General features: G+C 38.3%; 1 long non-coding RNA gene across 1 annotated transcript; it reads left to right on the top strand.

Moving 5' to 3' along the window:
- LOC133247609 (uncharacterized) lies at window positions 1-22,451 on the top strand. The gene is made up of 3 exons (XR_009736446.1): window positions 1-268; window positions 8,545-8,628; window positions 21,995-22,451. It is a non-coding gene; the product is annotated as an uncharacterized LOC133247609 (long non-coding RNA).
- Window positions 22,452-27,715: the final 5,264 nt, after the last annotated feature.

The raw sequence follows: 27,715 nt of genomic DNA, 5'->3' as shown, positions 1-27,715 counted from the left end.
GCTATTAGGAAGAATCAAAAGACAGACCTATTTCTATTTGTTCTTAAGCTTAGAAATACAGTTTAGAATTTCTTAATTTTTTAAAACCCTTTAAGAAGGACAATATAAATAGCATTTGCTGAAATTTACTGAAAAGAACCTTGAGCTAGGGTTTTTCTGAACCTCAAGTTCAAGAGTGGAAATAGAAGACAGTAATCACTCTGGGCAAAGGGACCTCTTGAGCAGTCATCCAACCCATCCCTTCGGATTATTCAAGCCTGACAGAAAGGTATGTAACTCATTTACAAAGTCCCTCAGAAGGAGATACCAGAATCCTGTTCTAGAACATGGCCATCCCTTTAAAATGTTAGCTATGAGGAACTGTATTTTTACGTGTAATCCTGTTTTCTCATGTTGTAATTTAGCTACTTCTTTAATAATATCTAGGGAGACAGTGGATGTTTGCACAAGGCCTGTCCCTTTTTCTGTATGTATCCTGTCCTTTTCTGCACATACAAACTTTGCCACTTTTTACTTGGAATTTTGAATACTGTGAATTCACAAAATAAATTTAAAAATTAAGAGTTTGCAAAATGACCAACAATAGCCCCAATATACAAGACGCTGTTAAGAATCAGTCTCGGAAAAAGATTAAGAGCCAGTAGAAGAATAGACAAAGGACAGGAATGGGCAATTCACAAAAAGCAGACTCTCAGCTAGTCAGTAAACCATGATCCATGTTTAACAGTAAACAAAGGAATGTAAATTAAAATGGGGTACCTTTTTATTATTAGGTAAGCATAGGTTTAAAAGAATTGTAATGTCCAGTGATAGCAAGAGAGAGAATACTAATAAACACTGGAGCATTTGTTGGAACAACTTTCCTGAGGGCAATTTGGAAATATATATCAAAAACTAAAAAAAAAAAAAAAAAATTTGAATTTTCTCTAACCTAGCAATTTGGCTGAAAGGAATTGAGTCTATAGAAACATTCAAGCAAATACAAGCATAGGGTGTAATAGGAAAAAGAATTGGGAAAATAAAAACTTAAATTGTCTCAGAAGGAGAATTGTTTAAATAAATTAAGGTATAGCCACACAAAGAGACTATTATGCAAATCATTAAAAATACTGCATATATTTATTGATATTGAAAACCATTGTTATATTTTAAATTAAAATAAGATTGAAAACAGCAGGGTATGATTTCACATAAGTAGTAATTGTGAATGACTACATAGAAGAATGTCTGCATGATATACACCAAATAACAATTATCTGCGGGTAATGGGCTCAGATTTCTGTCTTTTTTCTATAGACATTCTTATAGAGTCTGCATTTGTGCTTGTTTTTAATCAATTATATGTTACTTATAAAATTTGTAAACACACAGTCTTCCTTAGCCCATGTCAGTGACATGACATGCAACCTATTTCCTTTTTTTCTGGATGTTCTAAATGATCACGTTGTCATTGATTTTGAAATCCATATTCAACCTACAATTAAGATAATGGAATATCTTTTGAAAGGGATTTTACTGAATTTGGCTTCTATGTAGCTGAAGATCTCTGATAAAAGGAAAATTTTCCACTTACTGCAGATTTGGAAAGGAAGACTAGCTTTCCTACTATAAACCACTGGCAATTCTTCATTTAACTCCCAGTTCAAATTATCTTTTGATTTCTAAAATTATCAACTATTGACTATCTGCTATGAACCTAGTACTAGATTAGACCTCATGACAAGCTGCAAGATAAGTATTAGCCTCAATTTAAGATGGCACACAGGCTCGAAGAGGCTCAGTATATCGCCTGTGAGGCTGAGTGGTATAGTAGAAGAAGGAGGCTCACCCCTACACTCTTTAGGAACCACAACTTTGCACTTTTTTTTTAACATGAAGTAGGCCTTTTTTCCTAATTGCTCACTTTTTTTCTTCGGCATGTTTCCTCAACCATTTGAAGCTCATTTTCCTTCTACCCCTGCCCTGAACTCTTCCAGATTAAAAAAAAGAAAGAAACACAAGAAAGTCTGAGATGCCTTTCAAAGTTTTATAACTTTCTCCCTGCCTTTATTTGCAGAAATTGAGGACTGGGCTGTGAGGGTGGGTACAAGGCAAAGCCCGGTGGGCCCGTTCAGAGTCCCCCTCCTCAACTTAGCACCAATGGTCTGAATCACCCTGAGATAACTGCCCACTTGTTGTACTTTATGGTTTCTGTTTACAAAATAAGAACAGGTTTTGTTGTCATCCTCCTTGGTCAGTTACAACTCCACCCCTCTTAAAAATGTATTTTATCCTTCTTAGAAAAATCTAAAGAATGTATCATGGCGATGTAAAATCAGAAAAGAAAGTAAGTGCCTCTGTTTTATCCATCACATATGAAAATGTCTCTAGCTGCCAGTCAAAGTGTGTCAATAGCCAGTGCTTTTATTTTATTTTATTTTATTTTTTTCATAGCCAGTGCTTTTAAATACTCTCCACTCTGTGGTTCATGGGATGACTTAGCAGCAGGGCATTGAAGTTTGGGCTACACAATGCAGACAGCTTTGCCATCAATGATGAGTAAATGCACTAGTCATTTCCAGTCTCCGTTCTAGCTACCTTTGAAAAGGAATTACTTCACCATGCCCTGACCATTACCGTCTTGGGTAAAGAGGATTTTTGAACTTCAGAGGATGTGCTGATTCTTACCAGTGTCTCCCTACCCCTTTTCTTTCCTATTTCCTGAACACTGTTCTGTTTCCACGCCCAGGCTTTTTGTTTATGCATGCTTTTAAACAATATGTTAAAAACAAGAAAATAAGTTTGAACTTTAAAATAAATCTGAAGGGAACCAAACAGAGCAAAGACATTCAAACAGTGAATGTGCAGCAAGACAGAGACATAGGAGATGAAGGGAAGGGCTGTGGGTAGGGTCGGGGATTAGAAACATGGGTACTTCCTTTCCTATCAGCTCACCAAGTTAGGATGAGTCACCTAACATTAATCTTTTCTGGAAAAGGGGATGTAAGGCTACTTCCTTACAGAAATTCTATGTGAGCAGATACAGTAATATAGCAATACAAAACCTCTTTGAAAAATGTTCCCATAAAAACTCCAACTAGTCTTTGTATCTCTCAGCTTGCTTAGCCTTTACATGTTGGAGATCATGACAAGATACTTCACTGACATTAAAACAGGGGGAATGTTATCACTCAATTTTTTTGAAACTTGGCTTTTTTAGTAGAGTTAATATGTTATACCGGAGAAGGCAATGGCAACCCACTCCAGTACTCTTGCCTGGAAAATCCCATGGATGGAGGAGCCTGGTGGGCTGCAGTCCATGGGGTCACTAAGAGTCGGATACGACTGAGCATCTTCACTTTCACTTTTCACTTTCATGCATTGGAGAAGGAAATTGCAACCCACTCCAGTATTCTTGCCTGGAGAATCCCAGGGACGGGGGAGCCTCGTGGGCTGCCGTCTATGGGGTCACGCAGAGTCAGACACAACTGAGGTGACTTAGCAGCAGCAATATGTTATACAGCAAGTATGAGATTGCTCAACTTAATTAAAATAAAATATCAGATTCCAATTGCACTAACATTCATGAAGTACCTAGCCTGTGTTGGATTCTCTCTCTAGGTACGAATAGAAACTAAATGAATGTAGGGCTCTGGCAAGAATTAAGGTAACTGTAGAATCTAGGGAATGAAAATTAATGGGCCCTCACATAGCTGTAGTAGATTAAGACCAGTCCTGGGCTTTTTCTGGCTAGTGGGCTTAACTATTAATAAATTCAATGATTTGGTCATTCAACCATCCACCCAACACAAAAGAACATCCAGTGACTATTCCAGACCAGGCAATGACCCACCAAAAGTAAGATAAAGTCCCCCTTTTCAGGAAGCACATATTACTGTATAGGGAGACCAAAAATAAACACATAAGCCAATGAAATGATTAGAAAACACTAGAGAATAATGAGTATCCTGAAAGAAAGAAGGTAGTTAAAGGAGTAACCCTAAGAGGGTTCCTTTATTTTTTAGTTTTTTTTTTTTTTTTTTTTTTATTGGAGGATGACTGTGTTACCGTGTTGTGTTGGTTTCTACCGTGCAACACGGTAACACAGTAAGTGCCTATGTATGTATATATCCCCACCATCCCTCCCCCCCACACACCCCACCCCCACATCCCACCCCTCTAGGTCATCACAGGATGCCAATCTTCGCTCCCTGTGTTATACAGCAGCTTCCCACTTGCTATCCATTGAACTCATGGTAGTTTGTGTATATGTCAATGCTACTCTCTCAGTTCATCCCACCCTCTCCTTCCCTTGATGTGTCCACAAGCCCATTCTCTACATCTGCCTCTGTATTCTTGCCCTGACAATAGGTTCATTAGGACCACTTTTCTAGATTTCATACATATGCATTAATTTATGGTATTTTCTATTCTTTTTCTGACTTACTTTATTCTGTAGAACAGGCTCTAGGTTCATCCATCTCATTAAAACTGACTCACACTCGTTCTTTTTAATGGTTGAGTAATATTCCATTGTATAAATGTACCGCAGCTCCTTTATCCATTCATCTGTCAATAGACATCTAGGTTGCTTCCATATTCTAGCTATTGTAAATAGTGCTGCAATGAACATTGTGGTATATGTGTCTCTTTGAATTATGGTTTTCTCAGGGTACATGCCCAATAATGGCATTGCTAGTTTAATTTCTAGTTTTTAAAGGAATCTCCAAGCTGTTCTCCATAGTAGCTGTTCTTTAGATAAGGTGGCTCTGAGAAGAGTTGTTGGAGTTGGTGACATGATGAGTAAGTTGAGATCCAAAAGATGGCTGAGAAATCAGTACTGTGATGAGACAGAAAAAGAGTATTTCAAAAAGAGGGAACAACCAGTTGAAAGTCTTCAAGTTAGAACCAGAAATAAAGTCATTGTGAATAAAATACAGTGCACAAAGAGAAAGTAGTAGTAGCTGAAGTCAGGAAAATGATACAGCCTAGATTATGGCAACTTTTTGATGTCACAAAAAGGAGTCTGGATGTTGATCATCATGTAACAAAAAGTCATTGGAGGATTTTAACAGGAGAAAGGAAAGATCTTACCTGTATTCATTTTTTAAAGAAAATTCAGACTCCTCTGTGAGGAATGGATTATAGGAGAGCACGAATGAAAAGAAGGAGACAAGTTAGGAAGCTTTATCAGTGAGCTTTCAGGTTTATACAGGCATATATAGAAGCTTACATTGATTTATGTAAGAAGCTGTATAATTCATCCTTATAATAAAAAGATGGTGTCATGGACCAGATTCACCATGTAATATTAGGTAGGACTAGGACTTTTTATGGTACACCTAAGTCTTTGACAATGTTCCTTTGAAATATAATAATAATGGTCTCACCAAATGAACTTGGTGGTGACAGAATTAAAGCAGATGAAACCACAGCTCTGCACTAGAAAATTAGTTTCTCTTTGTGTTTGACTCATTTTGATTTTCTCCTCAAACTTAAAAGAGCGTTTTTACCAGAACTGATAATATAGATAATACTCACTCTGTGTTCACCTCCCTAAAGACGACCCCTTGGATTTGCAATCTCCCCAACCATTGCAAGCTAAGAAGAGGAAGGTAGGGTCAATAAGCTGCTGGTGCTAACATGGAAAATGAGAAGTAGAGCTGCTAGCCGAGCATAGGTATATGTCTGGACTTCAATAAGGCTGTAATCAGAACCACATTGCTTTGTAACAGGAAATCTGGGCTTCTAAGAACTGCAAAGTGGAGATTTACCAACTGACCTAATCATGCAAAGAAAACGTCAAACTGCAATAACAGATTTTTGTACTCCTGTCTGCTTAAAGAGCAGAGGTTGGGGCCCCTGCCCAGCACAGATCATGAGGCACACAATTGTCCAGGCTCCGTGTTTCAGTACAGAGTTTTGCTTAAATGTGCCAGATATTGTTAAAAATACAAAGAACCCTGTTCATAAACACCAGGCTTTCTACCGATCCAAAAGCACATGTTTATTTGTGTGGTCAGTGGCCTGCATATTTTAAGAATCATGTAAATAATGAAGTCAAACTACTTTAGTTGGTAAGAGTGAAATTGATGGCCCAGTAATCAGACACATTTGTGGGTTGTTGTATCTGTGCATACACTATTGATGAGAAATAGTGGCCAAAGACTTGTGAGAGACTTTATAAAAATACACTTCAAAATTTACATCTTCCCTAGTGGGAAAGAATGGCCTTTCTTTTTTTTTTTTTGCTTCAGAACACAAGTGGAAAACAGATATAATAATTTTTAAAACTTATAATGACTATTCATTAGCTACACCTTAAGGAAAAAGAAATACAACAGTTTAAGGCTAATCAGACCTGGAATGGAAAGCTATCTAACCGTTAAATATAATCAGAATATTTGAATTACTTCTTCCTTACTTTAGGGAAGAAAAGTAAGAGACCAAAGTTCTGAGACCAAGACAATCGATTGTTGCCCCATTTGAAGCCTAACTAGAAAAAAAATTAAGTCAAGAAAGTCTTCAGTATCACAGAATAAAGTGGCCAATCCTAATTAGCTTTAGCATATGTAGATGCTTCCTTGAAATGCTTTCACATTTGTTTTAGACAAATAGATGTTCTTTTTGAAACCTAAGTTTTGATGGAGTAACCACTTTTATAGTATGCCACCCTACCCTCATCTTCTGTCTATAGGCACCTGTAGCCTCAAAACATGCTCACTGCAGAACTGAGTCCAAGCTAAGGTCATCACCAGTTGACAACCTTTTTTTTTGAAGTGCTAATAGAAAAATTAACATTCATTTTTAAAATTTATATATGTATTTTTACATTGCCTATTTTTACGTATTTATTTTTCTCAGAGCAAGGCAGAGATTAAGTTGTAGTTAGCATATAAATAACTCAAGATGACTTTCTGATTTTTGGCAAAGCATGGCTGGTCATTTGTGATCTTTGCAGCTTCATCTGGATGGTGGACTTGTTACTTTTGCAAAACCAAGAGTTGCCATCTCCATTTTGATCACAGCATACTTTCTCTCTGAGCCTGCCTGAGGCCTCACCACAGAGGGCACTGAGTAGCAGCTACAGAGACATGAAAGCTAGTTGAGGGGACGAAACCTCCTTGCTCTTCCTGAGCTCTGTGCAAGTGGAAGTGAGTTTTCTCATAAAGTAAACATATGAGAATCTGCATCTCTAGAGCCCATTCATGTCACACTTTCTTAATAAACTGCCAAAGAGAGAGCTGAGGGAAAATCGCTAGGACTTCAGACAATCTGGACTTGGTGTTTTTTTTTTTTTTTTTAGAGAGAGAGATGTAAAGGTAGTGCTTTTGTATCACATTCATTTTGTCCAAATAGGCTAACAGATACAGTCAGTAACAAAATGGTCAAGATGGAAAAGCAAAGCGCTCAATGAAATCAGAATCAAATTCCATATCCCCCAGCTCACCATGTTCCGACTGCCAAGCCACGTGGTGTATGATGGCTTTAAAGTGAAGTACAACTTGCATGGGGCAGCAGGGTTGGCCTTGTTTTCAATTGTACTGTTATGGGACAGCTGATTAAGGGGAGTCACAGAGCAGACCAGATATTCAGCTTTTGACTTGAATGTACTGCACAGAGGTTCCTTTTGGGTATAAGAACTAATAACAAGAAAAAGCAGGAAACAATACCTTTAGTAATTAAAAGGAAAAGAAAGAAAACTGCAGCTTTAGGTGTGCATTTAAAGAGTTACTTCTGACTCAAATTCTGCATGATCATAGATTCAGAACAAAATTAAGCCAATATTTGATTGTTAACTAATGATGTGAGTTAAGAAATCTAAACCTTTCTTAGAGATAACTAGTATTTATAAAGATTTCATTTAGCATTCTATAATATAAATTATTTTAGTCTCTTCAGTATCTTTAAAAACACTCAAAATACACTGTTTAAAGCCTCAGGCTTAACAAGGTTAAACACACACTCTGGTAGGAAGAAAAATTGACTTACAAATTTGGAAATTTTCACTGAGTTATATGAAATAAGAAGCTAGTTATTTCCTGCATACTAAAGGTGAACAATATGCTTTTTCCCAAATAATTACAGGGTCAACATCACCATTACCCAAGGAAAACATTTAGGATAAGTAACTTAAAAATATTAATATAAAAGTTAATTTTCAGAATACATGGTTATGATATTACTGAGTTATTTCCTAAATAATGAATAATCCTCATTATTCTATTTGAGATATCAGGGTAATTTAGATTCGTCTAATATCCAAATCCCATAAATATATTAGTAAGTATTACCTTTATGTCAGCCCAGAGAGCTACAACAATAGTTCTTACCATGAAAAGGGAGCTGGAGTAAAAATCAATTTAAATGAATTGAGGAGGAATGGTCCCATTTAAATAATTATCAGTTACCACTTTCCCAAATGAGATTTTGAAGAATATCCTATTTTACTTGAATATTTATTCTCAAACAATTTGGATTACTTTCCTTTTTCTGTTACTGCATTCACATTTCTAACTTAGAGATTCGGAAAAATAAATAATTTGCTTCTATGCCATTGTTCAGTTTTAGAATGATAAATGACCTACCTGGATAATGAGTGATTATTCATTTGTCAAGCATCTCCAGTGAACTTTATTCTAAATCTATGTAAGTATTGAGGGGCATTTGTGAAATAAACAAAGGGAAATAACAGAAAACAATAACTTGTCTTAATCTTGCACTATTTTATGAATGAGGGACTCTCCGGCTTGAGACTCACAGTTTGGATTTACTTTTAAAAGTATTGAATCATGTTTTCATGTATATTCTACAAGTAGAACGGTGTTTCTTACTACTGAGGCATACTGTCTGCAAGAACTAGAAAGGATTCTTTATATTTGCTGTTTGTGTGTTTTAAGACTTCTAAATTTTCTTTCCCAAACCAATGGAAGCATACAAACGTTGCATTGTAAATGCACACAATGGTGTGAGCTAACCTGAAATAATATGACTGTTGTTGACTGTGATTCTTAAAAAAAGAAATTTCCCCCAGCGGCTGCTCCTGACTCCAGTTTTGAAACATTATTTCCATGCATATCCATGAATTATTTAGAATTTCTGACTTTGCAACTCTCTTTTTATGCTGATTTTAACTCTGGTTTTGAACCATTGTCCTTAGAAAGATGAAGAATCTGTAAGACTGAGTTCCACACGAGCCCCCTATTTATGTAAAAAGGTTCTCCATAGGTGCTTTTAATTTCCAGATTGACTTTCTTGTTCAACAAAATGAACACATCATTCACTAGAGTTTTACTATAAACCAATGTAAAATGAGAGTTTATGTAGGTACAGAAACTACAAACATAATGCAAAACAATAAAGAATAATTTTGCATTATGACAATTGTATCTGGAAACAGAAAAGTCTCTAGCATTTATCAAATTATGAGTCATCAAGGATGATTGAGCTCTCAAAAGCTTTCCTACCCATATTTTTCAAGTTAAAAACATTTTATTCTAGTATCTTTTTAAAAAATATCCAAACAGCTAGTTCAGAGAAGTATTCTTTTTGATATATGGCAGTCAATTTCGTCAGCAAAGAAAAAGGATTAAACACTTGCTATGTAAAGGAAAAAATTTTAAATTAATCAACTAACTGTCAGATTATTGCCATGAGGGTGATCACGTACAGGGTACTTTTCTATACAAAGACCAACCATCCTTGTATTTGGAGGAATGGCAATGTCATATGGGTGCAAGAGCACTAAGAAGTCTGTAATGGAATCTGTCTTCAAACCTAGCTTTGTTTTCTCCTTTTACTCTTGCCTTTTCCCTTCTTCCCTCTCTTTTCCTTATGTTCTATTGAAGTTTTGGCGTCTCACTGCTCAACTCAAATAGAGCATCTAGGACCAAGTAGGCTTTTCTATTTGATTTGAATTTTCATCCAGATTATTTGCATCCTGTAGACACAACACCATTTTTCAAAATACGATCTGACATCTGCAGTTGAACTCCACAGTTCAACTGCAGATGCCAAAAATGCAAGGTGCTATGATGGCGTTTTATAGTGTCTAGTGGAAAAACTCGTAAGTGGAATTCTTTCTCCATCAACTTTCTTACATTAAAAGGATCAATTTTTTAAAATAAACTCAGGTTTATGGAAGAATCATCAAACGCAAATGCTTGGTTCCTTAGGGCAAAGCGTCCCAGTTAAGACACATTTTTATAATTTGCCTCTATTCCAAACGTTTGATCATTTTACTATGTTTGAGGGAGTGAAAACTTTCTCTTCTGGTGCTTCTTGTATTCCCCAATAAATGTTGTTTATAAAAATGGTAAACAAATCTGATTGAATACATAAAATGGCCATTTAAGAATATAGCCTAAAATAATCATTTTCAAAAGAATTTTAAGGTAACAATATTGCAGATTTTTAGTAAAAAACAGGTTTTGGAAGTTTGTCTTGATAGTCAAACTATGAAAAAGATATTCTAGTAATATCTTTAAATTTTTAACATTTCAGTAATACTTTAATAATACACCATATTTAATAATTCCTGAAAAATTAATACAACATAATACTATTACATATCTCAGGAATTATTAAAATAATATATGTAGATTTCATTTTTAAATTACTGATAAAGTTTAATTTGCATTGCACTTTAAAGTCAACAAATTTTAAGGAATTCCATGCTTTACAAATGATTGTGGATATAAATATGAATTTTTTAAAGCATACAGACTACTCCAATGGTTTTGAAAATCATCTTAAGTCTAGTTTTAACTTTACTGTTCTGTGTTGTCAATAGTATTAAAATAATTTAAATTGAAACTTGTTATAGAAAAAAATTAACATTGTTACATATTTTAGTAAGTTATCAATTCAAAAATATTTATTTGTAAAAGAAATGTTTATTTATTAGTTCCTTCTATTACAAAATAAAATAATATAATATTCTTAGGGAAACAATGACCTTTTTTTCTCAATAAGGTAGATTTGTGTTCCCTCATTCCATGGTGTAAGCACAAACGGGAAACAAGAAATATATTTTTCTGAACTAGTTTAAAATCTTTTTTCAAGAACTGGAGCATACTTTGGATGTATGTTTCTCAGCTGTTTGTTTATTTTTTAGACAGGATATACCAGTAACTTCCTACAATTTTAACCCTTTTGAAAAACACACTTGTTCAAAAAGTCTTAATGGCAAAAGATAAAAACAAGAATCACTGACACATTTATAGCAGGAAATTTGAAAACTTAAGTTTTGTATTTTCTCTGCAAGGAAATTTTTTTTTTCCCCAAATGCCTTTGCAAATAACATAGAGCTCATGATAAACAAGATGTGTCTTGCAAAAAAGATCACGTGTTAAGTAGCTAACCCAAGGTGCAACATTCCCCACTTTTTCCTAAATTATTAGGAAACACTTTCCAGTGTCAAGGAATAGCTTATTTATTTATATTTATACAATGTTTAAGAAATGATAATGCACTTTTAGTCAAGAAATTACTTAAGTGAAATTATATGACTTGTGACTAACACTGTGTGCTTTTGTTTTTAAAAGGGAAAATAGAGTTAAGTACATTGTTGGGATGTATTTATAGCACATTTTTATTGTTAGGTTATGCTTTCAGAGCTTTAGGAACATTTGAGAACAATAATCAGTGGTGTGTAATGGTATTGTTAGTGGAGTCCTTTCTATTGAATTTTCAAGATGTTGTAAAATGAGATTATGTGAGTAGCACCTCTGGACACTTTTTCCCATCATTGTGTTGGTATCAATCGCTGACTTCCACCATTTCTCCGGGTATTAAATAGAGACACTGTTTCCCACTGCCTTGATTGGAGGGTTTATAATACATGACAGAACTGATAACCCTACTGAGATTAAGCATTGTAACCTTATGAAAGCTAAATGAAACCTTCAGCTACAGAGAGTGTCTCCAAGACAGATCTGAAAAGGTATAAGAAATTTTACTTTCATCACTTATTCTGACAAAGCACTTCTCCACATAAGCATATTTAACCCAGAAAGATAGTGAGAAACCCTGCCTTCTTTAGCTTCAGCCACAGACTAGCAGCCCTGCTACTGCTGAGACAACCTTTGTCAGATGCAGACACTATAATACCTCGTTGCAGAAACCGTGGCATGCCTGCAGGTCCCTTAGTGCACACGGACAGACTGCCAGCACACAGCAGATCAGTTTGCAATTGGGAGGGCTCAGTATGGCTGGAAATTGAAGTATGTATGAAAAACGGTATCTGTTCCTGGCGTTGCCCCTGGAGTCATCTGTAACTATAGAAAAAGCCTTCTCATGAAACTTGCCTGTTTTCCCACCACCACCACCCCCCACACACACAGATACGAAGAAAATGAAATTTAACAATTGGTCATTGACTCTCCTCCATAAGGATCTGTGGAGTCAGATATTAACCTATCATCTAATCTGATACATTGAGGGTCGTATACCAGCTTGCGAGGCCTGGCTGTAGAGACCAATATAGCTACATCCAGTCACTGGCACTGTAAACGGTTTTGTTACATTTATCATTCTCATTGGTTATGGGCAATCCCCATGACCAAAGTACAGAAATTGCATACCCTTTACTCACCCGTCTCCAGACTTTTAAAAAAGCAGCTATCTCAAGAAAGCCTTGGAGAGTGCCTTGTTAGCAGAGAACTGCTACCTAGACCTGAAAGGCTTGTAAATCTTCCCACCTCTCATTTGTTGTCCTTACTTAGGTTGATCCCCCTTTCATATCTACCCAATCCACCTAGTGTTCTCATTGACTTAGAAGCTTAGTCCCCACCCAACTTCCATGAAATGTTGCCTGGATTCTGGCTCAGAACTCCCCTTTTCTCTCTCAATCTGTATGTTTTTCAATTCATTTCAATAGGGAACTATCAACTGACACATTGGAAAGAATATAAGCTAAGGCTTGAGTAGCTGGTGACAATTTAATGTTGTAGAAAGCTTTTTCAGATGATCAGTTGACAGTGCCTTAATCCAAAGGAACTGTTTTTTTCAGTATTTTTTCTAAATGTTTATTTATGTTTTAAAAAATCTCAGATACAGGCATTTTCTGACAGGAGCTTTTAGTTAACTACAAAGTTACAGTGCATTGTGATTGTCTAATGCTATTCTGAGCTCGTCAAATAAATGATACACAAAGCCTTTCATTTAATTCTGGGCTCCTTATTCTAAAATGATTGACAAATCATAAGGTATTCAGATAAGCATGACAGAATAGGAGTTCAGTTCAGTCGCTCAGTCGTGTCTGACTCTTTGTGACCCCATGGACTGCAGCATGCCAGGCCTCCCTGTCCATCACCAACTCCCGGAGCTTACTCAAACTCATGTCCATTGAGTCAGTGATGCCATGCAACCATCTCATGCTCTGTTGTCCCTTTCACCACCCACCTTCAATCCTTCCCAGCATCAGGGTCTTTTCAAATGAGTCAGCTCTTCACATCAGATGGCCAAAGTATTGCAGTTTCAGCTTCAGCATCAGTCCTTCCAATGAACATTCAGGACTGATCTCCTTTAGGATGGACTGGTTGGATCTCCTTGCAGTCCAAGGGACTCTCAAGAGTCTTCTCCAACACCACACTTCAAAAGCATCAATTCTTCGGCATTTAGCTTTCTTTATAGTCCAACTCTCACATCCATACATGACTACTGGAAAAACCACAGCCTTGACTAGACGGACCTTTGTTGACAAAGTAATGTCTCTGCTATTTAACATGCTGTCTAGGTTGGTCATAGCTTTTCTTCCAAGGAGCATGCATCTGTTAAATTTCATGGCTGCAGTCACCATCTGCAGTGATTTTGAGCCCCAAAAGTAAAGCCTGCCACTGTTTCCACTGTTTCTCCATCTATTTGCCATGAAGTGATGGGATCAGATGCCATGATCTTAGTTTGCTGAATGTTGAGGTTTAAGCCAACTTTTTCACTTTTTCACTTTCATCAGGAGGCTCTTCAGTTCTTCTTCACTTTCTGCCATAAGGGTGGTGTCATCTGCCTATCTGAGGTTATTGATATTTCTCCCAGCAATCTTGATTCCAGGTTGTGCTTTATCCAGCCCAGCGTTTCTCATGATGTACTCTGCATATTAGTTAAATAAGCAGAATAGGAGAGAGGTCTGAAAATCAAATCACGTTAAGAACAATGAAAGTAACTATGGATGTTTTATGTTGAGAAATCTTTCAGATGAGACACCCTCATGATCTTCAATGAACAGGGTTATAGCAGGAGGAATTAGACTTATTCAGCATGGTTCCCAAGAACTCCATGTTACAAGAAGAAAGATGCAGCTCTATGTATAGAAGAAAAGTATCCCATAGATCTGTTAAAAATGAGAATCTTCTTTATGAAAATATCTGAGACAAGTATCAAATGACTGCAATTAACAAAATCTTGTTCTCAGTCACTCAGTCGTGTTTGACTCTTTTCAACCTTGTGGACTGTAACCCACAAGCCTCCTCTGTCCATGGGATTTTTTTTTTTAATTTTATTTTATTTTTAAACTTTACATAATTGTATTAGTTTTGCCAAATATCAAAATGAATCTGCCACAAGTATACATGTGTTCCCCATCCTGAACCCTCCTCCCTCCTCCCTCCCCATACCATCCCTCTGGGTCATCCCAGTGCACTAGCCCCAAGCATCCAGCATCGTGCATCGAACCTGGACTGGCAACTCGTTTCATACATGATATTTTACATGTTTCAATGCCATTCTCCCAAATCTTCCCACCCTCTCCCTCTCCCACAGAGTTCATAAGACTGTTCTATACATCAGTGGGATTTTTCAGGCAAGAATGCCAGAGTGTGTTTGCCATTCCTCCTCCAGGGCATCTTCCTGACCCAGAGACCAAACCTGCATTTCCTATGTCTCCTGCATTGGCGGGCAGATTCTTTACTACTGAGCCACTTGGGAAACTCTTAACAAAATATTACTCTAGAATAATTTTTAAATAGATTATTGAGAGGGAAAAAAAAAAGAATTAGGAGACATTTGCAGAATGCAACTGCAGGCAGTGCAGTCAAGTTTCCTAGAAATCTCCTCTCCCTGTCTCTTTCTCTTGGGAATCACACAGACTCCTCTTTCTCTTTTTCTCTTAAATATGCTACATTCTTCTCTCTGCAGAATGAATTGATCCTCAGAAATTCCTGGTTTCTGTGCCTCCACAGTTTCAACTTGCGTGTGGCTCTGATTTGCCATAGCAACAACTCTATTATCATCACCATTTTCCTTAGCGTTCTAGAACCCAACAGCATCTTTCTTCCATTTCTAGGTTTTATGGTTCAAATTCTTCCAACAGGGTTTTGTTGGTTCCTTTTGAGTCCAGTTTCCCACACATGATTCAGTGCTGGGAGAAGGGGCAGATTTCTTTTAGAAGAATATGAGGGAGAGACAGTCACTAGAACTGTTCTAGTCATCTAGAACATGGTAGTGAGTTCTCTCCCTCTGGAAGGGAAGCAGAGACTAAACAATCATCCTTGGCATTAAAATCATCTTGAAAGTGAAAGTATAAGTGTTAGTTGCTCAGTCTTGTCCGACTCTTTAGGACCCCATGGACTGTAAACTGCCAGGCTCATCTGTCAATGGGATTTCCCAGGCAAGAATACTGGAGTGGGTTGCCATTGCCTTGTCCAGGGTATCTTCCTGACCCCAGGATCAAACTTGGGTCTCCTGCACTGCAGGCATGTTCTTTACCTTAGTCCACTATTATGTCCACTATTAACATCACCTTAGTCAAAGTCACCATTGTCTCTCATTAGAAATATTTCAAATGTCCAATTTGTATTCCAAGATGACTCTTAACTCATTTCCACATTGCAGCTATAGCAACTTTTCCAACCAGTTCTAACCATGTCATCATGTTTAAAATAAGACTTATCAGACTCTAAGTTCAAAATCAAATACCCTTTAAGAATCCACATAGTCTGGGTCTTGCCAACCTCTCTGGCCTCATCATATACTTTGCTCCTTGCTCTGTGCTTGGACCACACATTTCACTTTCAAAAATGAAAATTTACCAAGTTTCCTATCACCTCAATACTTTTAAACTTGCGACATCCTGTACCAGGAACACTTGGTTCTATCTTTAGGTTAGCCAATTTCAACTGAGCCTTTACATCTCAAATTAAGTATCGTGTCTTCAGAGAGGTCACCCCTGTGAATGTTTGCTTCCATGGCACACAGTTGTCATTCCTGTAAATTTCAACCCAGTTGAATTCTGTAGTTCAATGTGTGTTTTTCCCACCAGAATTATAAAATCAATGGGGACACCTCCTAATGTCCAGTGAAGTCCATGGTTTACATAAAATATAACTCAATAAATATTGTGGAGAAAATGAATCATTGGAGAGATCTATGTCTAATACGAGGTATTCTGAAGATGTGAAATTATTATTTCCTCACATTTCCAGAGATGATGAAAATTTGATACATCTTAAAAACCTATAGACATAATTAGAAAAAGCAAGACACTTTGTGAAAACTTATGAAATCAAAAGTATACTTTAAAAGGTGGTGTTATTTCTACATGCAGAAGGAAAGGAATAAAAATTTTATGTGGGTTATTGTTTGGTATAAATAAGCTTTGGAGTAAAGAAATTTCAGACAAGCAGGAAAAATACCAGATTTTAATTCTTTCAAGAAATTCTTATTTCAAGTACCTAACATATGCTAGGAACTATTCCAGATATTTTAGAAGCAGGGCGAAAAAAATAGAAAGTAATCCATGCCCTTAGGGAGTTTATATTCTAATAGCACTGTTAATAAGATACAAAAAAATATTTTAAAAAATTAAAATAGCGAGGTGTTCACCCAGACTTGGTTGATATTTTAAAACTTAAATATTTCTGAAGTTGACCTATAAAACATTAGTGTTTTCTCTCCTATCCATTAATCTCCTAGGGAATCCTCTAGATGTTGCATAGATATATAAGGAAAAGACTGTAAATAAATATTGAAACACAGATAGATGTAACTTCTTTGGTAGATTTGCAATTCAGAGATTTATGTCTAAATAAATTATGTAAATATTATTTGAACTTGGATAACTTAAATATTTCAAAGTAACAAAAGGCTGAGATTCTTATGCATCACATACTAAAAATTCTATCCAAAAGATTTACAAAGAATAAGTTAATTTTAGTGACCCTGCCCCTCTTTGCTCCCTTTAACACCCAGCAAAATAACAGGGAGATTATGGAGAGAACAAGATTCCTAATAGTCCCCGGGTCAGATTGGTCATGGGGATGTGTGAGAATCTAGATGCCAAGAGTAGAAAAGAAAACTTGGGGAAAAAATTGATATGGTATCTCTTTTAATCCCTTTTGTTTTAATTCCAAGGGATTCTATGTTGGTGCAAGGTAAACAATACACTCTGTAAGAGCAAAGTTCACGGCACAATAGAGGCTCCAAAATGGATGTCAATGCAAAAGGAAATTGGGCCACTTAGAAAACAGAATGCTGCCTTTCATCTTAAAAATCCAAACCAAATTTAACTCAGAGAAGACAATTCTGAACTTAATAGAGGTCTGTGGCTTCTGTCATTGGTTCACTTAGAACTCACATCTATGTCCAACAGAGATCATCAATGCAATATCTGATAACACTAAGAAGTCATTCATTCATCTGAGAAATATGTATTCACACCTAATGTATATTAGGTACAATTTTAGCTGATAAAGATAAAGAATGAAATAAAACAAACTCTGTCTTTACACAGAGTACAATCTAGAAGATAAACATATAGAAAATAAATAGATACATGTCTAATATAATGTCAGATAGTGATAGCGCTATAAAAGGAAACGTAACAATATAAGGTGATTCTGAATACTTGGAAGTGGTCTTTAAGATAAGATGGACACATACAACTTGTCTGTTAAGGTGACATTTATGCCACAGAGGAGTGAACCAGGAGAAGCAGATCCAAAGAGGACTGTAGAGAGGGAGCTGGGCCACTATGGGCCATAATAGGATACAGTGGTGGCTTGGAGAAGAGTAATAGGAGGTGGTAAAAATAGTCAATTCAGGAGAAAGAGAAAGAGAGGAGATATTATCTACCTACTCAGGCTCACAAATAGAATTTTGGTGCTAGATCACCAGTAAACATTGAAGGTTCCATCAAAGATGATAAAGACAGCATCAGTGATACTTGTAGTACCAGTGCAATTGTTAAAATGCTCTCTGGTAGTGACCATGGAACTGTGTTTCCTGATAACAACATGGGTAATAGGAGCCAAAATAATAATAGAAGCAAGGTAGGAACAGTTATTATAGTAAGTACCAATGTTGGTGAGGCAGGTAAGAGAGCATCTAATATTTATCAACATACTTGCTTTAGACCTTTTGCAAGTGAATGGTGGAACCTCAGGTCTGGAAAAGGCAAAGCATGGATCCTGGAGGATAATAATGGACTATTAAAATCTCAACCTGAAAATCTATTAAAATCTTAATCCTGAAAGATGATGCTGTGAAAGTGCTGCACTCAATATGCCAGCAAATTTGGAAAACTCAGCAGTGGCTACAGGACTGGAAAAGGTCAGTTTTCCTTCCAATCCCAAAGAAAGGCAATGCCAAAGAATGCTCAAACTACCACACAATTGCATTCATCTCACACGCTAGTAAAGTAATGCTCAAAATTCTCCAAGCCAGGCTTTAGCAGTACATGAACCGTGAACTTCCAGATGTTCAAGCTGATTTTAGAAAAGGCAGAGGAACCAGAGATCAAATTGACAACATCCACTGGATCATGGAAAAACCAAGAGAGTTCCAGAAAAACATCTATTTCTGCTTTATTGACTATGCCAAAGCCTTTGACTGTGATGATCACAATAAACTGTGGAAAATTCTGAAAGAGATGGGAATAGCAGACCACCTGACCTGCCTCTTGAGAAACGTATATGCAGGTCAGGAAGTAACAGTTAGAACTGGACATGGAACAACAGACTGGTTCCAAATAGAAAAAGGAGTACATCAAGTCTGTATATTGTCACCCTGCTTATTTAACTTATATGCAGAGTACATCATGAGAAACGCTGGGCTGGAAGAAGCACAAGCTGGAATCAAGATTGCCGGGATAAATATCAATCACCTCAGATATGCAGATGACACCACCCTTATGGCAGAAAGTGAAGAGGAACTAAAAAGCCTCTTGATGAAAGTGAAAGTGGGGAGTCAAAAAGTTAACTTAAAGCTCAACATTCAGAAAACTAAGATCCTGGCATCTGGTCCCATCACTTCATGGGAAATAGATGGGGAAACAGTGGAAACAGTGTCAGACTTTATTTTTTTAGACTCCAAAATCACTGCAGATGGTGATTGCAGCCATGAAATTAAAAGACGCTTACTCCTTGGAAGGAAAGTTATGACCAACCTGGATAGCATATTCAAAAGCAGAGACATTACTTTGCCAACAAAGGTCCATCTGGTCAAGGCTATGGTTTTTCCAGTAGTCATGTATGGATGTAAGAGTTAGACTATAAAGAAAGTTGAGTGCTGAAGAATTGATGCTTTTGAAGTGTGGTGTTGGAGAAGACTCTTGAGAGTCCCTTGGACTGCAAGGAGATCCAACCAGTCCATTATGAAGGAGATCAGTCTTGGGTGTTCTTTGGAAGGAATGATGCTAAAGCTGATACTCCAGTACTTTGGCCACCTCATGCAAAGAGTTGACTCATTGGAAAAGACTCTGATGCTGGGAGGGATTGGGGGCAGGAGGAGAAAGGGACAACAGAGGACGAGATGGCTGGATGGCATCACTGACTCGATGGACATGAGTTTGAGTGAACTCTGGGAGTTGGTGATGGACAGGAAGGCCTAGTGTGCTGTGATTCATGGGGTCACGAAGAGTCGGACATGACTGAGCAACTGAACTGAACTGAACTGAAAATCTCAACCAAATACTAGCCCCTGTTGTAGTTGCCGTGCTTGGTATAATAAATTTGTTAGAGCAGATTAATAAAGACTCAGGTGACTGAATATGATCACCGATTGGGTTAAGTACATTCTTTTCTAATTGTAGCGGAATGGAAGATCAGGAACAGTTCACAATCACTTGAGACAGACAATGGCGTATATGTCTTATCTTGTCCTCGGGGTTCTTTCACTCCCTGTCAAAGGATCATCCAACAACCTACACCACATAGATATTCTGCAGAAAATCAGGTTGGTCCAATATCTTGATGATGTCATGTTAATTAGACAGAATGATCCAGAAGTGGCAAGTATATTGGAGATTTAGAAATAAACCCAAAGAAGATTCAGAGACGAGCCAGTCACTGAAGATCTTTGATATGCAGTGGTCTTGGACTTGTCAGTGCTTCCCATCAGGTGGATTCTTGAATGGATTAACTCAAACTTTATACAGGCCAACAATGAATGACATCTACACTACTGCTTACACATGGGTAGTACTGAAAAAAATCAGTGATAGGAAATTTTCCTAACAAGAAGAGCTTTTGGCTTTAAATTCAGTTATTCAGGCCACCCACTTTGGATAAAATGATTAGTTCAGTTTAGAATATATACAGCCTTGTAATTAATTGGATTGGTTATTCTGAATCCTAATAGAGAAAAGATTGGCAGGTGAGGGGTAGAAAAGTTTAGGAAAAAGGAATGTGTGTGTGCTCAGTTGCTCAGCCATTGTGACCCCATGCACTGTAACCCATCAGGCTCCTCTGTCCATAGGATTATCCTGGCAAGAATACTGGAGTGAATTGCCATTTCCTTCTCTAGGGGATCTTCCTGGTCCATATGGATGGCTTAATATGAGTGGTCATGAAATATGAAGATCTTTGTATCACATAATGTCTCTCACATGACAGCAGTTGCCGGAGAGGAGGCCTTAAATAACAAAATAGAAAAAATGACTCAATAGTTGACATCACCCTTCCTGTCATTGGAAGCCCCCATTCTTGCACAATACATGCAGGAATAGAATAACCTCGTGGGAGGAATGGAAATTCTACACTGGATCTAAAGCACAAGCTAGCTTTCCTTCACTGAAGCATCTAGCTACCACCACTGCCAAATGCCAGAAACAGTCATCACTGAGTCCTCTATATGGTACTTCTTCAAGTAGAACAATTTTGGAGAAGCTGATGATAATATTGGACCACTTCCACCTATTTTCCACATGTATTCTTAGTATAGATTTGCCTTTTTTGCTTGAGGGCTTCAACTAACACCATTAGTGGAGGGTGTGCAGACTTTCACTACTAACACAGCAATACTAACAATACAACACTGCATAAGACTAAGGAATCCTCTACAGCAAAGGAAGTGTGGTGCTGGGCACAAGACCATTGAATCCATTGGGCGTATCTCATGCTGCACCACTTCACTGGCCTGACAGAATAATGGAAGAGTATAGTGAAGCGGCCAGCTAAGAAATTATACATTCAATCCACTGAGTCCAGGACCCAAGAAGTATAAATGAGTGGTGCCACTACCATAATTCTCATTGACTTGAGGAATTTGTACTTCCCATACTTGCCTGTTTAGAGATGCTGATTCCCAGAAGGAAATGCTTTCAGTGGGGAAAAGCACTTATATTAAACTTCAAGTCACGGCTGCTTTCTAGTCACTTTGTTAAGAGACCTACAGCAAGGAAAGAGATGACTATGCTAGCAGGGATGATTAGCCTTGATTATCCAGGAAGGGAGATTTGCCATTACACAAAGGAGGCAAGGAAGAGTGTGTTTGGTACTCATGTGATTTACCTCGGTGTTTCTTGATACTTCCTCACCAATACTGATGGTAAATGGAGAAGTGAAGCAGCACAGACCGAGAAAGGCCTGGTGACCTGATCAGACCTCTGAGAGATGAGAGTCTGGGTTATCCCCAAAAGGTAAGTCACCTCGACCAGCATATGAACTAACCAAGGGAAATTTAAAATCTGTTATAGAGATGGGAGACAATGAATATCTGTTGCAGCCTCAATAGCAGCTACAGCAGTAGCAGCTATGGTTAACTGCTATCTTGTTAGCTGTCTTGCTAACATTTTTCTTTTAAGTTTCTCCAGGTAAATATGCCCATCAGGATCATGAAGGAGCTTCTCCGAGAAAGTAGATCTGAGCTATGCCAAGAGTGGAGCTAAGCCATCCTATCTCTATGGATGCTGGGGTATGCTATGCATATTTTCCTGCTTCAGTGTTAATCATTCAGTCTGTCACCTACTGGAAATTGCCCTCAGATGAAAGGAGTCACCTTGTCCAAGACCATGTTCCCTTTCCAGGATCAGCCCTCCTCCAATGACTGGTTGATGCTCAACACAAAGGACCAGCACCTTGACACAATTTGGGATAATTCTAAAGGCCATCTCAGCTTCAAAGGATTCCACAAAGTGGGTTGAGATCTTCATTGTAACTGCATCATAGTGCCACCTCTCTCTCCCCTCTCCAGTAGTACCTCCTTCACTACCAAAGGTATTGTTTCCAAGAACACTCCTTAATAAATTTCCTACAAACAAATCTCCAGCTCAAAGTCTTTCTTAAAGATCCCAATCTACACCACAGGATGAGGTATTACTTATTATTATTAGGTGCTTAGTCTACTTTAATCTTATTCCTGCCCCCCAAAACCTGCAAAGTTTATATTAAACTTTAAGTTTATATTAAACCCAGGGGATGTGGGTTCGATCCCTGGTCCAGGAAGACTCCACATACTGCAAGTCAGCTAAGCCATTGAGCCTCAGCTACAAGTCCACGTGCCCTAAACCCATGCTCTGCCTCAAGAGAAGTCACTGCACTGCAATGAGAAGCCTATGCACCTCAACTAGAGAGTTGAACCTGCTCACAGCAACTAGAGAAAGCCCAAGTGCAGTGACAAAGACCCAGAGCAGCCAAAAATAAAATTAATTAAATAATTAATTAAAAAATTATAAAGTCAACCCATTACAGTTGAGGAAAGCGAGACTTAGAAAAGTTGAATGCCTTACCCAATATTGCACCATCTATAACTGGTGGAGTCAAGGTCTGAACCTGATAAACAAACTTCTCAAGCCTGTGCAAAATATTATGAATGGTTGAGTATTCCTGTCAGGGGCAATCATGTGAACAAAGATAGAGATAAATAAATAGATGATAAATTATATAGATAAGAATGAAATATAGAGTATTTTATTAAGGGTAGTAGTGAATGGTGGCCAGTGATTGGGGACATGAGGAGCAGTAGGAAGAAATAAGTTAGAAAAAGAAGAGCTCAAATTTAAATAAGCCAAGAATGCCAGAGCAGAAATGGGCTTACCCAATAATTGAAACAGTTTTATGAAATTCTCAAATGAATGCTCTTATCTCCCCAAAGGAAAAAACAAAACAGTTCAGTTCAGTCGCTCAGTTGTGTCTGACTCTTTGTGACCCCATGAACCGTAGCACACCAGGCCTCCCTGTCCATCACCAACTCCCAGAGTCCACCCAAACCCATGTCCATTGAGTCAGTGATGCCATCCAACCATCTCATCCTCTGTCATCCCCTTCTCCTGTCCTCAATCTTTCCCAGCATCAGGGTCTTTTCCAGTGAGTTAGCTCTTTGAATCAGGTGGCCAAAGTATTGGAGTTTCAGCTTCAACATGAGTCCTACCAATGAACACCCAGGACTGATTTCCTTTAGGATGGACTGGTTAGATCTCCTTGCAGTCCATGGGACTCTCAAGAGTCTTCTCCAACACTACAGTTCAAAAGCATCAATTCTTTGGCGCTCAGCTTTCTTTATAGTCCAACTCTCACATCCATACACGACCACTGGAAAAACTATAGCCTTGACTAGATGGACCTTTGTTGACAAAGTAATGTCTCTGCTTTTTAATATGCTATCTAGATTGGTCATAACAACAACAAAAAAAACGATTTGGCTTCTTGACAAGGCGAAAGTTAATGGAAACTTTACATTTGCCCACTTAATTCTGTTCTATCTTTGCCCCATATGAGAAAAGCCAGGAGTGGAGGGAGAAGTGGATGGCAATAGCATAAAAAGAAATCCCAGACGCCCCTCTTCAGGCCTTCTGGGGTGAAGGCGCCGGTCGTGGAATGCTGCACTCCCGCCCTCCTCTGTTTATTCAGCCCTGGGGCTGAGGTTTGCCTTGGAGTTGTAACCTTTATAAGGGGTTTGCTTAATGACAGAATTATTCAGCTGCATACCTCACCCCAATTAGAAAAAGGCTGTTTGGATTCTAATTGGCCTTGACACAAGTCTGCTTAAAGAGATTCCCCAAGAATTATAGAGCTACTTTCAGAGTTTGACTTGGCTGGGAGTATGAAATGTAACACGGTTTTTTGAATTTTCTGCACTTACCATGAAACGACCAAGCCACAGGTATCAAACATGCTTTGTTTTTGTGTTATAATCACATTACAAATTGAACATTTCCACATGTGCAAGTTGGCAAATCTAAAATGAATGATTATGAAGATTGTAATTACATATATCAGGTATATATGGCCTACATATTTTCACTCACACAAAAGTGTATTTTCTTGAGTCCCTAGACATCCAGATATAGTGTGTTTATAGGATGTAAAACCATCATCTTATATATAAACCAAAAATGTATATTTTTAAACAGTTATCACCAGGTCAGGTGATAAGTCGACATAATATTTGGAAGGTGCAAATACCAGGAAGGGATAGAGATTCCTAAGTTAACCATGAGGAAATGACTAACAATAATAGGTTGAAATCAAGAAGAATATAATTTGGACTAAATATCAAGAGGATGAAAAAAAGTCAGCTTCCTGGCTACAATAACTGTAAGGCTATGAAATAATTCCTAAGGGAAGTGGAGACCTCTTCCTTAAAGCTGGACTTTGTAAATGAGGCATGCATTCTTGGAGTCCCTTATAACAAGCCATTTTGCTTTGGGGAGAGGAAGGAGATCCTTTCCGTTTTCATTTTCTGTGACCTGATATTAAGAAAAAAAAATCTCAGAAATAATCATATAATAACCCAATAAATGTTCACCAAACCACCTCTGAGCAAGATCCTGCCTTTACCTCATAGTGAACATTATGTCTCTGGTTCCTTCACAGCCAAGAAAAATCCCACAGTCGTGCAATTTGTATTATAGCAACCCGGATTTTTTTTTTCCCCCCAAACTTAGCTTGGTCTTGACGGCCACTTGGTAGCCTTCCATTCCTCTCTGTGCCCCCTCACTGCTACTGCAGGGAGATTTTCTTTTTTCCCTAAGAAAAGCAACCATATTCATCAGGGTTCCTCTCCCCATCTCAACCTCAACCACTTTCTTTCCATGGAGATGGGTTCCCAGTTGGCCAAGAAAATGAAAGCATAAAGCATGAGTGCTTTCTAACTCCTTCTCCCTCTACGAATTACCCTGGATCCATAACTTTCCTCTCTTCCCGTGGAGGCTGGAGCCTTCCTTTGTCCTTGCTCCGTGTGCCATGCTGACCCCTATCATCTCCTATAGCGACTTGGCTGTCAGTCACTCACTCTTTTCAGGCTCTCAACTACTCCCCCAAGGTTAGTTTCTTCCCCGCGGCATGTAAATATGCCTTTGCTCACCCATTATTTTGGGAAGTGCTTCTCTGGTCAGCTCTCTAGAAGGCAGACCACCCTGTAGCTGGGCACACTCCTAGGGCCAAGGGATAGATATAAGGGGAATGATGACAGGGAAAGAGGTGTGGATGGAATTTGGACTTGTGGGCTGGGTGGCCATACACATGTTACGGGTGAAGGGTTCCTCACTGTATGGAGGTTATGGGGAAGGAGCAAAAAAGGGCTCCTGTAGGCTGGCATTGACCTTTCCAAACTACCACAATCCAGGGCAGAACTCTGAAGAATCAAAGAGCTCAACATTCGAGCCTGGCTTTCCAGATGATTATACAGGTACATTTGTCAAGTTAGAATGGGTAGAACTTCTTCAGCAATTTGTGCTGTTGGTTCGCAGCTTTTAGATATTAGACATACAGTATGTTTGGCTCCACTGATACTCTCTCCTGGACCCTGTTAATATAAAGAGTGTACTCTCTCCCAGACCCTGTTAACATAAAGAGTGTACTCTCTCCCAGACCCTGTTGATATAAAGAGTGTCCTGTCTTGAGCTACTATAAGCTGGCTTCCTGTATTTACCATTCTCTAGCAACACATAGGGCTTGCCTGGTGGCTCAGATGGTAAGGAATCCAGCTGTAGTGCTGGAGGCCCAGGTTCAGTCCCTGGGTCAGGAAGATCCCCTGGAGAAAGCAATGGCAACCCACGCCAGTATTCTTGCCTGGAGAATTCTGTGGTGTGGGGACACTGACAACATGGTACACGTCAGGCTCTCACCCCACGTTCTCACCCCCTCTACCCCCATGTTCTGTAAACAATGACTTGGCACAGTTATGTAACAACTGAGCTAGCTTATGGCAGTGCACATGCGTGTCACAAGGCACTCGCTTGGCCACAGGCTACTTTTGTTCTTTAAGTTTGTATAAGCTTCACCTGGAAAAGCCCTGGGGACAGTGTGCCGTTATGTTGTGTCTGCTGCTATGGCTGCTGCACCAGCCAGGAGAGAATAAACGTGTTTGCATTTCCTACAGTTTGTCAAGTTTTCTTCCAACCTCTTAGCTTGCGCCTTGCCTACCACGGGTTCAGTGAACAGTGTGGACAGTGTGAACAGCAGGACAATGGGCATCACGAACAGGATCATCAATACACACGGACTACAGTACACTGGTTCACAAAGAGTTGGACACAACTAGACGACTACCACTTTCACTTCTTCAGCAGCACTTATTGTTACAGTTTTCAATGATGCTTTTCCCCTTCTCTTCATGTGACATATTGGCAGATCCTTCTCCAGACGGTCCTCCTCCAGCCTCCAGAGCTGGCTCCCAGTTCTCCTCCTTCCTCTCTGTCCTTTATTATTTGTCCATCATCAATCATCCAAATGGCAATATTTCCCAGAATTCTGTCCTTGAGCTTATTTCCTTCTCATTCTACATTTTCCCCTATCGTTTATAGGTTGTTTTTTTTTTTACTTCCAAATTTGTAATTTACTTCAATGGCTCAGCTGAGACCCATTTTCCTATATCCAGATAATTTTTTCCATTAAGCAATGCTGTGTTAATGTTTCACATGCACCTAAGGCTCAAAATGGCCAAAATTAAACTAGTTACTCACTCTCCACTCCCTTTCACACGTGTCCTTCCTATTGCATTCATTTCTACAAATGGCCCTACCTCTATCTAGTTCTGCAGACAGAAATCTTAAACTCTTTTTTGGGGGGGTGGTGCCACATGGCTTGCAGGATATTAGTTCCCTGATCATGGATTGAACACAGGCTGGGCAATTAAATCACTGAGTCCTAACCACTGGACTGCCAGGGAATTCCCTGGAACTTGTTCTTGAGTATGATTTCCTTTCTGTCTCATATCTAATCCTTCACCAACTGCTATTGACACGTCTTCTTAAATCTCCATTGAGTGCCAGTCCCTCCTCTTCATTCTTCCAGATAGTTCTTAAGACATGTTCAGTTTTTAATACACATCCTCCATTTCTTCCATAAATTAATTATAGTACTCCCTAGATTCAGTCTTTATCATGTTATAGGATGAGGTCCATTAGTGGTTATGAAATTCTTGTAATGGATTATGACCAACATTTTTTGTTAAAAAATGAAATAGAATAGAAAATATTGGGGTTAAAAACAAGTACTATTTACTGAAACTTTTGATTCATTTATATTTATGCATACACACATTAATATGTTATTGATATATGGATTGTATGTATTACCTAGTA

This window comes from Bos javanicus, chromosome 1, assembly GCF_032452875.1.
Source record: "Bos javanicus breed banteng chromosome 1, ARS-OSU_banteng_1.0, whole genome shotgun sequence".
Lineage (NCBI taxonomy): Eukaryota > Metazoa > Chordata > Mammalia > Artiodactyla > Bovidae > Bos > Bos javanicus.
This window is presented reverse-complemented; position numbering and strand designations above follow the sequence as displayed.